At 47.6% G+C, this 13,807-nt stretch overlaps 1 long non-coding RNA gene across 2 annotated transcripts in view; it reads left to right on the top strand.

The window, feature by feature from the left end:
* Positions 1-110: 110 nt before the first annotated feature.
* Positions 111-13,807, top strand: part of LOC132239252 (uncharacterized) — a 110,058-nt gene continuing 96,361 nt past the window's right edge. For both annotated transcript variants that reach the window (XR_009454007.1, XR_009454008.1), the window contains exons 1-2: positions 111-535; positions 4,880-4,963. This is a non-coding gene — a long non-coding RNA (uncharacterized LOC132239252). The remainder of the gene's footprint in view (positions 536-4,879; positions 4,964-13,807) is intronic.

Below are 13,807 nucleotides of genomic sequence, written 5' to 3'. Positions count from 1 at the left end.
CGAGCCACAACCAACCGGGGCGCGCCGGGGGTCGGACCGCAGCTGGGCGCAGCTGGGCGCGGAAGCGAGGGGCGGTGGCGCGTTTCTGCCCGCCTCGCTCCGCCCTGGCCTGTGCCCGGGTGCCCGCCTCACGGAAACGCGGGCCTGGGCGCCTCCCAAGTCAGTCTCGGCTTACGATCCGGTCCGGTGTAACGTGCCGAGGTCGTGCGCCGCCGCACCTGGAAACGGGCATTTCTTCAGCGCGCACCGTCAAGCGCCTACTGTGTGTGCAAGAAACGCGAGGGCGCCGGGCCCGGGCCAGGGGGCCAGCGCTTGGTGGGCACTTGGAACAGAGCTCCCTAGCTGGAGCCTGTGTACGCTGGGCCAGCTAATGGAGCCCTCTCGCGTGTAGTGGTTGGAGGACCGTGCGTGCACCTGCTGTGCCCGCTCATGCTGTGCGCCTCCGAGGAGAAACGCCTGACCCCCGGGAACTGCTGTCCTCCCAAGGGAGAGGACACCAAAGTGATGAGGACACTAGGATGCACTATGAGCTTTGGTGAGCGCTTAAGCTGTTAGGCGCCGGGCCAGGAGCTAGACGGCAGATTTCATTTACTCCTAATCACCAAGGATGTGCTCTCTTCAGAGGCCCCTCTGACCACCCCCGGCTCAGAGTTGCCCCTCCTCCAGTCACTGTGACATCACCCTGTGGTGTCTCACGGTGCTTGTCCTGGGCAGTGAGCTTTGTAGTTCATATCTCGCCCTAACAGACAAGCTCCCGAGGGCGATGACTTGTTGATAGCTGAACACGGCATCTTTATCAGAGTAGGGCACATGATCGGCTCAGTAAGTGCTTGCTGAATGAATGAAGGCTCAGTCACACGCTTTTACGACCGCAGCAGGTAAATGACACGGGCAGGGTTTTACCTGGGTCCAGCTGACTGCAAAGTACACAATTACTCGCATAACTTCCATCCAGTGTCACCAAATGGAAGCCACCGTGGAGGCCATGGGAGGACCCAAGGGGGGAGCCAGAAGGAAGGTAAGACCCAGCGTTTGGAAGCTCCGTTCTGCCCTGGTTCTCTGAAGGTTTAAACCCTGGATTCCTCAGCTGCTGGTCACCCCAGTCACCTCAGGTCTGTTTCCTCAGTGTTCCTGCTGTGGGCAGCCTCTGTCCCTAGCCAGGCCCATGCTGCTGCCCTGCTTCCTTCTCCACGTCCTTCAAGGAAACAGAATTCGTTGTGATGGCAGGGACAGATTGCAGCCCAACTCCTGGTGAATTCTGGAGAACCTGGGTGGGCTTGCTGTCCTTTATGGACACATTTGGGTTTTCTTTTTTTTTAAATTAAATCTTTATTGTTAGATTATTACAGTTGTTCCTCCCCCCCCCCCCCCATAGTTCCCCTCCACCCGGTTCCCACCCCACCCTCTGCCCTCACCCCCCCCCCCACTGTCCTCATCCATAGGTGCACGATTATTGTCCAGTCTCTTCCCGCATCCCCCACACCCCTTACCCCTACCCCCGAGAATAGTCAGTCCACTCCCTTTCTATGCCCCGATTCTATCATAATCACCAGTTTATTCTGTTCATCAGATTATTTATTCACTTGATTTTTAGATTCACTTGTTGATAGATGTGTATTTGTTGTTCATAATTTGTATTTTTACCTTTTTCTTCTTCTTCCTCTTCTTAAAGGATACCTTTCAGCATTTCATATAATACTGGTTTGGTGGTGATGAACTCCTTTAGCTTTTCCTTATCTGTGAAGCTCTTTATCTGACCTTCAATTCTGAATGATAGCTTTGCTGGATAAAGTAATCTTGGTTGTAGGTTCTTGGCATTCATTACTTTGAATATTTCTTGCCACTCCCTTCTGGCCTTCAAAGTTTCTGTTGAGAAATCAGCTGACAGTCCTATGGGTACTCCCTTGTAGGTAACTGTCTTTCTCTTGCTGCTTTTAAGATTCTCTCTTTGTCTTTTGCTCTTGGCATTTTAATTATGATGTGTCTTGGTGTGGTCCTCTTTGGATTCCTTTTGTTTGGGGTTCTCTGCGCTTCCTGGACTTGTAAGTCTATTTCTTTCACCAGGTAGGGGAAGTTTTCTGTCATTATTTCTTCAAATAGGTTTTCAATATCTTGCTCTCTCTCTTCTTCTGGCACCCCTATAATTCGGATGTTGGTACGCTTGAAGCTGTCCCAGAGGCTCCTTACACTATTTTCGTATTCTTTTTTCATTTTGCTTTTCCGGTTGGGTGTTTTTTGCTTCTTCATGTTTCAAATTTTTGACTTGATTCTTGCGATCCTCTAGTCTGCTGTTGGAACTCTGCATAATATCCTTTATTTCAGTCAGTGTATGCTTAATTACATTTGAGTTTTCAACCCAGGGGCTTAAGGGCAGCTTGCCTTGGTGGGGGCTGGATCTCAGATTTCAGAGAAACACCCTTTAAAGTTTTCTGTATGTGTCCCAGAGCTCCAAACTATCTGGGGTGGCTGGTTACTACTGGTGTCTGGTGTCTGGAGCCCTCTTAGTGGCCAGCACCATGGATGACAGATGAAGAGACAGCCTGAGATCATTCATTCACTCAACACATGTTTATTAAGCAGCAACCTGGCCCAGACACTGTTCTACGGAAATAGTAGGGGACATGACACAGAATCTCCTGGGAGGTAAGGGTGTGGGGTCAGGGAAGGCCTGTTCAGGAAAGTGACATTTGAGTCAAGACCTAAAGGAAGTGAGAGAGCAAATACTGTGCAAATATCTTGAGATAAATGATTCAAAGCAAAGGGAACAGCAAGGACAAAGTTCCTGCGGCAGGAACATGCTTGTGATTTCCAGAACGGCAAGGAGGCCCGTGAGACAGGAGTTAGGTAAGAGACGGGGAGGTGGAGGAGGTGAGGTCAGAGAGGAAAGGAGAGGGGGCAGGTGGGGTAGGGCTTTGAAAGGGACTAGAGCAGGGGAGGGCAAACTTTTTGACTCAAGGGCCACAATGGGTTCTTAAACTGGACCGGAGGGCCGGAACAAAAGCATGGATGGAGTGTTTGTGTGAACTAATATAAATTCAAAGTAAACATCATTACATAAAAGGGTACGGTCTTTTTTTTTTTTTAGTTTTATTCATTTCAAACGGGCCGGATCCGGCCCGTGGGCTGTAGTTTGCCCACGGCTGGACTAGAGAGTTCTTGGTTTTTACTTATAAAATGAGCTGGGAATTTCTTCCCTCTAGAGTTTTGAATACAGGAATTACATGACCTGATTTATATTTGAAAAATAGTTTTTATTTTTAATATGTAGAACATTCACATGCTTTGAAAACCCAAATTATATATGTATATATCTATTATTTCATATAATAGAATCATTATTATTTTTTGTCCCGCTTCTTTCACTTAACATAAAGTTTTCAAGGTTCATCCATGTTGTAGCACTTCATTTCTTCTATGGCTGAATAACATTTCATTGTATGGATAGATCATATTTTGCTTCCGCATTCAGTTGATAGACATTTGAGCTGTTTCCACTCTTTGGCTGTTATGAAGCATTCATGTACAAATTTTGGGGTGGATATCCATTTTCATTTCTCTTGGGTATATACATACCTAGGAGTGGAATTGCTGGATCCTATGGTAACTATGTGTAGTGTTTTGAAGAACTGCCAAACTGTTTCCATGGCAGCTGCGCCACTTTACATCCCTACCAGCAATACACGAGGGTTCCAATTGCTCCACATCCTCACCAACATTTCTTATGTTCCATGTGTTTGGTTATACCACCCTATGAATGGGAACTGATGATCTCATGGTGGTTTGCATGTACATTTTCCTAATAATTAATGATGGTGAGCATCTTTTCATGTGCTAATTGGCCATTTGTACATTTTTTTTGGAGAAATCTTTTGGCCATTTAAACATTGAGTAATTTGTCTTTGTTGTTAGATCGTAAGGGTTCTTTATACATTCTGGACCCTAAATCCTTATCAGATATATGATCTACAAATGTTTTCTCTCATTCTGTTGGTTGTCTTTTCATTTTCTTGATAATGTCCTTTGGTAACTCAAAAAGCTTTTACTTTTGATGAAGTCCAATTTCTCTGTTTTTTTACTTTGTGCGTTAGGTGTCATATTTCCTCATTCTTTTTTTACAACTTCATTGTATGCTACTGTGTAGCTGGGCCGTAATTTATTTAATTAGTTGCCTATTAATGGACAGATACTTGGATTGTTTCCTGTCTTTATGCTACAAACCTTTTACATAATGTCATTTGGCATGTGAAGGTAGATCAATGGGACAAACTCTTGAAGTGGGATTGCTGTGACAAATGTTAAATGCCTTTGTTGTTTTGGTAGCTATAGACAAATCTGTCAACAGGTAGGTAAGTCGATATCGCCATTGGAATCATATGCAAATTTATACTCCCACCAGCTGTTCAAGAGTGCCTGTTTCCCACAGCCTTGACTGCAGAATGTGGCTACTAAAGTAAGATTAAAAATTCAGTCCTTCAGTCCTGGCTGCTGTGGCTAAGTGGTTAGAGCATCAGTCTTGGGCTCAATTCCAGGTCAAGGGCACTAACTAGGTTGCAGGCTTGATCTGTGCCCCTACTAGGGGCACATGCAGGAGGCAACCAGTCTGCGTGTCTCTCTCACATGGATGTTTCTCCCTCTCCCCCCACCCCCTCCCTTCCACTCTGAAAACCAATGGGAAAAACCCAATTTAAAATAAATAAATAAATAAATAAATAAATAAAAATTCAGTCCTTCAGTAGGTTTCAAGTGCTCATTAGTCACACGTGGCTGGTGGATAATGAGTCGGACAGTGCAGAGGGAGAACATTCCCGCCACTGCAGAACGTGCTATTGGAGAGTCTGGCAAAGCATTGTACAGTGACCTCGACTTTACATCTTAATAGGATTCCTCTGGCTGTGCGTGTGGAACGAACTCAGGGACCGTGCTGAGGCAGGAGCCCAGGGAGGAGGTGACGGCAGGAGGCCAGGTAGGAGGGAATGGAGGGTCAGACCACGGTGACTGAGGAGGTGGAGAAGTGGTTGACTCTGGATGTTCTGAAGGTGGAACAGCCAGGATCTGCTGGTCGATGAGATGTGGGAGTCAGGGAAAGGGAGGTCATGGGCAGCGGGAAGGAGCCCAGGCTTTGGAGCCTGGAGTTTCGCCGCCGTGTTTCTGAGCCTTATGTGGGCCCGTGTTCCTTCTGCTTCATTGGCTCACTGCAAGGTCCGCAGTGCTTGGCAGGCAGGAGCCTCTGCAGAGGTGTGTGTTACCTCCCGCTGAGTTACACTTGAGTAGGAAGGTGGTGGGATGAGATCCACACCTTCACCCGGCTTTCAAGGCCCTGCTGAGTGGGTGCTGCCGACTCTCCAGTTTCCTCTCCTGACATCTCCTACTCTCAGGAGAGTGCAGGGTCTCCACTGTACCTGCCTCCTGGTTCCTGCGCTCCCCAGAGTCACGTGGCTGGCTCCTTCTCCACCTTCGGGCTTCTGCCCTCTGGCTCCTAGCTCTGAGGCTCAGGCTGCAAAGCTGCCTGAGATGGACACCCACAAGGTGCCATCGTATTGGGGGATGGAGCCTTCCATGACTTCTGTCACGGTGATTGGATCATCCCATTCATTTACTCACCAAATCTTTACTGAGACCGGCTGTGGGCCAGACGCTGTGTAAAATGCTGGCAGTGCAGCCGTGAGTAAGACAGATGTAATAGGACATACAACAAATAGGTAAAAGGATAATCTAATGTCAGGTAGGGGACAAGTGATGTGGAAAAATGAAGCAGGGTGCAGAGATGGGTAGAGAACGATAGGGAGCGCTTCATTAGATGGGGAAGACAGAGGGAGTGATTGGCACAGGGCAGGAGAGCAGACGTGCACGGTCAACAATAAGGACCATTACTGAGCACTCTCTGCATGCAGGCCATGTTATAACCTCAGTGAGTCTTCCCATCCCTCCCCAGAACAGTTGCTTAAAACAACACTGACTTATTACTTCTCACAACTCTGTGTACTGGCTGGTGGTTTCTCTTCTGGTTTTACCTGGGCTCATTCATGCAGCTTCATTCAGCGGCCACCCATGCTTGAAGGTCCAAGATGGCCTTATCCATACGCCCAGCAGCGGTGAGGGTTGGTCGCCGGGGCATCTCAATTCTGTTTGCAGCCTCTTATCTTCCAGAGGACTGGCTTCTTCTTTTTTTCTTTATTTTTATTGATTTCAGAGAGGAAGGGAGAGAGAGAGAGATAGAAACATCAATGATGAGAGAAAATCATTGATTGGCTGCCTCCTGCACGCCCCCCACTGGGGATCGAGCCTGCAACTTGGGCATGTGCCCTTGACTGGAATCGAACCCGGGACCCTTCAGTCCACAGGCCTACGCTCTATCCACTGAGCCAACCTGGCTAGGGCAGGACTGGCTTCTTAACATGGAGTTCTCAGGGCAGAATCCTGGGGTCAAAAGTCTCATAAAGTCACTTCCTCACATTTCATTGGTCAAAGCAAGTCAAACACCAGCCTGGAGCTCACTTGTTCCTTATTGGCTCTCTTGCATCGGATGCCCATTCCTGGACCAATCACTAGCAGGGGAGTAAGATTACCCTTAGACCCACCAGGGTTTCTCAAGGATCTAGGGTTGAGGTCACTTCTTGAGGCATCTGGGCTGAGTGTGTGGCCGTGTGGGTGGACACTTGAGAACAAAACTGCAGGCAAGGGAGGGGTCATTGCTAACCACTGTTAAAATTGGGCGAAACTTCTTTCTAGGTATTTTACAGATGCAAATAAATGCAGAAGGTCTTCCTGCCTGCCACACTTGCACTGAGAACGCTTTGCTGGGAGACTCTTGGGACCATGGCCTGAATGGGGCCCGGTTTCTTGGGCACAATCATAACATGACTTTTCTTTTTAATGGGAACAAGTGGAAATAACAGATTAAAACCATGTTTCAAAAACTAGACTAAAACATAGATAATATTTAAAATCCTCTTAACATAATTTCAAATTTACAGAGAAGTTGCAAGACTAGTAGAGAAAACTTCCGTATCTCCTTCACTCAGATCCCCTAATTGTCAGCATGTTGCTACACTTGACTTGTTATTCTTTGTCTGTGTAATTTTTATGAGTCATTTAAGAGTCAGTTATAGATACAATGTTCTTTTACCCCTAGACTTCAATGTGCACCTCCTAAGGATCAGGACATTCTCTTACATGACCACCGTATAGTTTTCAAAAGCAGGAAATTTAATGTTGATACAAGGTTATAATATAGTTGCTATTGTCCATATTTAAATCCCACTAGTTGTTTCAATAATGGCATGAAGTCCTTATTCTTAAACTCGTGGCTACCAAGGTCATTGCACCATCTTCCAAAGAGCTGGATATGCACCCTCCCAAAGGGAAGAAAATCAATTATATTCACAAATCTGCTGAAGTAATCTGTGCCTAGAAACCCTACTCACAGGCTCTGTGAGTGTCAGCGTTTCTCAACTGGAAACGATTTGGGCTCCCAGGGGACGTTTGGCAGTGTCGGGAGACTTGTGGTTGTCACGCTGGGGGTAGAGTTAGGCTACTGGCATCTTGTGGGTTGAGGCCAAGAATGCTGCTGCTGAACATCCTACCCAGCACAAGACAGCCCCCACCACAGGGAAGTCTCTGGCCCAAAGTGTCAGAGTAGTGCTGAGATTCAGAATCTCTGATCTATAAATCAATTGGATTTAAAATTCTCCCCTGCAATTCTATTTCTCCCCAGCTACCCTGGCAAACCCTGGTCTTATAGGCATAGGGAGGCCCAGCCCCGTCTGTTTTATGATAATTTCAAACTGGAACTACCCCACATGCCCCATTAGGAGGAGACTGATAAAATAAAACAGCACAGGCGGTCTGTACTCGTGGCTCTTCCCTGGGCTCTGTTTGCTCTTCTGTAAGATGGGGCTGGGGAGGTGGGATTGGAAGGATGCCAGTGATCTTGGGCCCAGCTGCTACTCGATGACTTATGGTCATCACTGCTTCTGACTCATGCATGAGTGACAGGTTGAGGATACGTGGTGATACGACTCCAGGCTTTTATAGACAGGAGGCTGCCCTAGAATGTCTCCCCATTGAAATCCAGGGCAGGCCTCTGCTGAGTCACCTCTGGCTCAGGGTCTGGCTTATTTGAAAAGCAGCTGCCATTTCTTTAGTGCCAAATGTGCAGCAGGCTCCATGCTGAGTCTATTAGTACATTGTGACTCTCACAACTCCCACGTGGGATGAGCACACATACTCACCTGTCTTCATTTTATAAATGAGGAAATGGAGGCTCAGAGAGGTCATGACCCACAGCTGGGAAAGACAGAGTGAGGGTTCAACCCTCACGTGGGTCAGGTCTGCTGCACCTTCTCCCACACATGGTAGGTGCTCAGAAATGTTTGAGTGGCAGGGATTGGACAATATATTCATTGGTAACAGAACGCTGAGTTTTAGCAGAAAACGTGTTAGCGATGTTAGTTAATGCCTTCCTTGTAGCAGTATAGGACATATGACTAATTCCAGCCAATAGAACGAGAATGGAAGTGGCAGAAGAGATTGTGGTTTGTGCCCTTGAGGAGGCTGAATTCTATTTCCTTTTCTCAACTTCCCAACAGCAGGAATATAGATGTGATGGCAGTGCTAGAGCAGCCACATTGGGCCATGAGATGGAAATTGCTGGTTGAAGGTGGAAGAGTTATAAGATAGAAAGAGCCTGAGTCCCTGACACCATAAAGCCACCATCCAAACTCTGGCTACTTTCATTCAGATGATGTGAGAGAGGAAAATTAAATATTTTCTTGCTCAGGAGACACTTATTACTTGAGCCTTTCTTACAGCGTTGGACCTATATCTCACCAATTTCTTTTGTTAAATGACTAGAGGCCTGGTGCACGATCCCTCAGCCTGGCCCGTGGGATCAGGCTGAAACTGGCTCTCCAACATCCCCAGAGGGGTCCAGGATTGCGAGAGGGTGCAGGCCAGGCTGAGGGACCCCACTGGTGCATGATCGGGGCTGTGGAGGGACGCAGGAGGTTGGCCAGCCGGGGAGGGACTGTGGGAGGGCTCCAGGGCATGTCCGGCAGTCTTAGTCCCAATTGGCCGGACCACAGCAGCAAGCTAACCTACCAGTTGGAGGTCTGCCCCCTGGTGGTCAGTGCATGTCATAGCAAGCAGTTGAGTGGCCTTAGCATATCATTAGCATATTATGCTTTGATTGGTTGAATGACCGACCGGCGACAGGACACTTAGCATATTAGGCTTTTATTGTAGAGGATTGAATGGATGATTGAATGTCAGAGCAGTCAGATCCAGGCCCACCCACATATAAAAATGCACAAAGACCAAACTCGAGCCGAGGGTGGAAGCACTGTCCAAGTACAGTAGAAAAAGTCATGGCCGGAGGTAGCTAGTTCTCAACCTGGCCCTTCCACTAGCTTGCTGTGTTTCTCTGGATAACATATGTGCTCTCTCTGGGCCCCCCACTCCTCAGTTGTAAAACAGGCTTAGTGAGTTCATGGAATGGATGCAGTTTCAAGATGTTCAATGCTCTTTGAAATTTCACTCCCAGGAATCCATTCCCAGAGAAATTGTCACCTCATAGCTTATGAACACAGGTGCAAGGATATAGCTTAGTTTGTGGAGCAAAAACTTGGAAATATCCTTAGAAGTGATTTAAATAAACTATGGCACATTCATGATTTAGAGCAGTGATGGCGAATCTTTTGAGCTCGGCGTGTCAGCATTTTGAAAAACCCTAACTTAACTCTGGTGCCGTGTCACATATAGAAATTTTTTGATATTTGCAACCATAGTAAAACAAAGATTTGTATTTTTGATATTTATTTTATATATTTAAATGCCATTTAACAAAGAAAAATCAACCAAAAAAGTGAGTTCGCGTGTCATCTCTGACACGCATGTCATAGGTTCGCCCTCACTGATTTAGAGCATCAAACTGCTGTGGACATGGGCATTCTCTGGTGACACTCGCTGGCACAAAATGGCACTGCAACTCAGCAGCCGGGCAAAGAGAATTTCCGGAACAAGAGAGGTTCCAGTAGCTGTGAGGATAGTTTGGGAAGCCACTGAGCAGGAAAGGCTTGGAAGGCCACGGCCAGGAGGTTGGCCTGGGTGTGGGGGTTGAGAGCGTGGACCTGGGACTGAATTCCAGCTCCACTGCATCCTGGCTGGGTGAGTTTAGGCAGAGTTGGGTCTTTCTCTGAGCCTCAGTTTCTTTTTCTATAAAATAAGGAGCCGAGGGCTCATCGTACGGAGTTCAGTGAGGATTCAATGAGTGAGTGGATTTATTTGATTATTTATTGAACCAACATTGGGTAACTGTGATGTTGGTGATTGGGAATCTCATCTGGGACCTAGATCCTGACCTCATGGAGCTTATAGTCTAGTAGGGGGGAAGACAGTAAAGTAGTAAGCATGCATATAAGGTATTTATTGATGATACTCTAAAGCAGCGGTTCTCAACCTGTGGGTCACGACCCCTTTGGGGGTCGAAGGACCCTTTCACATGGGTCGCCTAAGACCATTGGAAAACACATATATAATTACATATTGTTTTGTGATTAATCACTATGCTTTAATTATGTTCCATTTGTAACAGTGAAAATACATCCTGCATATCAGATGTATCACATTACGATTCATAACAGTAGCAAAATTACAGTTATGAAGTAGCAACGAAAATAATTTTATGGTCGGGGGTCACCACAACATGAGGAACTGTATTAAAGGGTCGTGGCATTAGGAAGGTTGAGAACCACTGCTTGAAAGCAAGCAGGTCAAACTCAGAGGCTAACACCAGCCAAATAAACAAGGTTTAAGTGTATGAAGGTCGCAAAAAAACAAAAGCTTCAATTGTCATAGAAACCTAGATTTATTTTGATAGAGACACGCCGAATACAAAGGACTGAAATAAATGAGTCATCGTTAACATAAAATAATAGAACATTGTAATAAAAATTAATATTTTTTCTTGAGCATTAACTTACCAGACACTGAATAACTGCACAAATTAATAAGCCTAACACAAAAAAACCTATATATTTTTTTCCTTTGAAAGTGAAATATTTCCTGTTGCGCACACCAAACAAGTCAGTCCAAGACTAATGACGTGGCAATTGGCTGCTAAAATATTTGCTGCTAGTATTAGTGGAGAGAAGTGGTGTGCCTGTGCATAAGGTGCTTAAGGGGAAATGAATGCAATACGATTATAGTAATCAGACATTAGTGAACTTTGTAGTTCGTTATTAATAATTATGTGTCACAGGATATTGTAAAAATTAAGTGACGAAATTTTTATTAAAATGTTTCTACATACAATTATATTGGCTGGGCCGCAAAAATATTCGTTGTCGGCCCCATGGGGCTTGTGGGCCTCAAGTTTGACATGTTGGCTCTAAAGCAGTGGTTCTCAACCTTCTGGCCCTTTAAATACAGTTCCTCATGTTGTGACCCAACCATAAAATTATTTTCGTTGCTACTTCGTAACTGTAATGTTGCTACTGTTGTGAATCGTCATGTAAATATCTGATATGTAGGATGGTCTTAGGCGACCCCTGTGAAAGGGTCGTTTGACCGCCAGAGGGGTCGCGACCCACAGGTTGAGAACCGCTGCTCTAAAGGAAAATAAAGCAGGCGCTGGCTCTGTGTGGGTAGAGGCATTGTTACAAATAGACAGTGTTACAAATGCTTGGGAGGGCCTTCTGAGGAGGTCTGAGCGGTGCCTGGCGGAGCTGTAGCTGGTGGTTGTAGTGTGCACGTGAAACGCCAGTGGGAGAATCTGGCTCATAGGAAATGCACAGTCTATGGTGGATCATAGTCTTAGCCCACAAAGGAAAGGGATTAGAGGGGAGATTGGAATCCCAGGGTCGGATGCAGTTGCAGAACAAGAGACGATTCCTTGGGGCTTGGTGGGTGGAGAAGCAGCTGCCGGACCTGAGCAGACCCAGCTCCGGGAGGTCTTGCACAAATCACTGCCCGGCCTCCACCCCCTCATTTGGAAAACAGGGTGATAATGCCCACCTTGTTAGGGGGCTGTCATCGGCCGAATATGTCCCCTCACAATTTATATGTTCAAGTCCTGACTCCCAGTATCTCTGTATTTGGAAATAAGGTCTTTAAAGAGGTGACTAAGTTAGCCCTAGCTGGTTTGGCTCGGTGGATAGAGCGTCAGCCCTCAGACCGAAGGGTCCCGGGTTTGATTCTGGTCAAGGGCACGTACCTCGGTTGGATTGCAGGTTCTTCCCCAGCCTGGGCCCTGGTCAGGGCACGTGCAGGGGTCAACCAATGGATGTGTTTCTCGCACATCGATAGTTCTCTCTGTCTTTCCCTCTCTATTCCACTCTCTCTAAAAATATCCTCAGGTGAGGAATTAAAAAACAAAAAAACAAAGGAAAGAGGTGATTAAGTTAGAATGAGGTCATTAGCATAAGCTAATATGATGGTATCCTTATAAGAAGAGATTATATACAGACGGGAAACGCTGTGAAGACAGGGAGAAGGCAGCCATCTGCAAGCCAGGGGGAGAGGCCTCAGTAGAAACCCTGATCTCAGACTCCCAGCCTCTGCAACTGTGGGGACATAGATTTCTGTGGTTTAAGCCACCCAGCCTGGTGGCAGCCCTAGCAAACTAATACAGGTGGTGTATGCAGGGTGATGAATGCAGACAGGCACGCAGGAGGCCCTGCGAGAGCCTGGTTTCCTCGGTCTGGCCACGTGGAGCTTCTTACCCGAGCCTGGGGCCTGACCGGTCAAACCTTAGCGTCTCTGTAGCCACCGAGTCCGTCTGGAGGTCACTGAGGTGACTCTGCAGCGCTGCCCACACCGTGCCCCGGGACTGACCCTGACTTGGGACCCAGCTCACTTAATTTCTGCCCTCCCTCTGGTTCATTACTCAGTCAAACCACAAACCTCACGTGGTACCACAGTGGCCATGCTGTAAGTTGTGGCATGACTGGCGCATCAGCGAGGGTCCAGGCTGGAGAATGGAGACCACTCTAGACATGTCAAACAGAAGGAACAGAATACAGGGAATCATGTACACAGACGCTGGGAGAGCGGAGATGCCAAAGGGCATGAGCTCCAGCTCCAGGCCAAAGGGGCAGAAGGAGGATGTTGTATGAAGAGCTCCTGGAGGCTAGACCCCTAGTGAGGGCTGCCCGGAGGAAACTGGGACCAGGCAGGGAGGGCCTGTTGGGCAGGGACTGGTTCTCTTTGCTCTCAGATCCATTTCCTGCCCCTGCTTTGCTCTGACTTACAGCGGGGCTGACCTCTGCAGGCTGCATTGCCCATGCTCCAGGTCAGCTGACTCCCCAGTGGCCAATGGGAGGTCCTAGTGGGAGATGGGAGGCCAGAAGGAGGGGAGAAGCCAGAGTATGTCTCCTTCCATCTTGGGCTGCATCCCCGTCAATAACTGAGTGTCCTCCGTGGCTCCAGTCCACGGTGCTTCCAGCTTTGCTGGGGGAGCACAGACCTCAGCTCCTGCAACATTACCCCTCCCGCAGCCCCTCCAGCTTAGGGTGCAATGGCTTCCTGTTACTGCAAGTCTCTGGGCTTCTGGGTGCCTCCGTCATTTCTGTGACCGCTCCGCTGTTGGAAAATCTCTCTGCTTCAGTGTCCAGTGGCTTCCAGGTTAAATGGTGATTGACACAAGGGGAGGATGGGAGAGAGAAGTGGCAAGTGGCCAGCCCAGCAGGCCTTTCCCCCTCCCCTTCTTATCGATAAAAGCCCAGCAGCCTGTCGGTGGGGAGAGGCAGTGGGTACTGGGGCATCAAGAGGTGGCCCTAGAGTCAGACAGGCCTCACCCCGTTTCCTCTCT

The sequence above is a fragment of the Myotis daubentonii genome, chromosome 8 (genome assembly GCF_963259705.1).
Source record: "Myotis daubentonii chromosome 8, mMyoDau2.1, whole genome shotgun sequence".
In the NCBI taxonomy this organism is placed as follows: Eukaryota; Metazoa; Chordata; class Mammalia; order Chiroptera; family Vespertilionidae; genus Myotis; species Myotis daubentonii.
The sequence above is the reverse complement of the archived record's forward strand: the minus strand, read 5'-3'. Positions and strand labels throughout refer to the sequence as shown.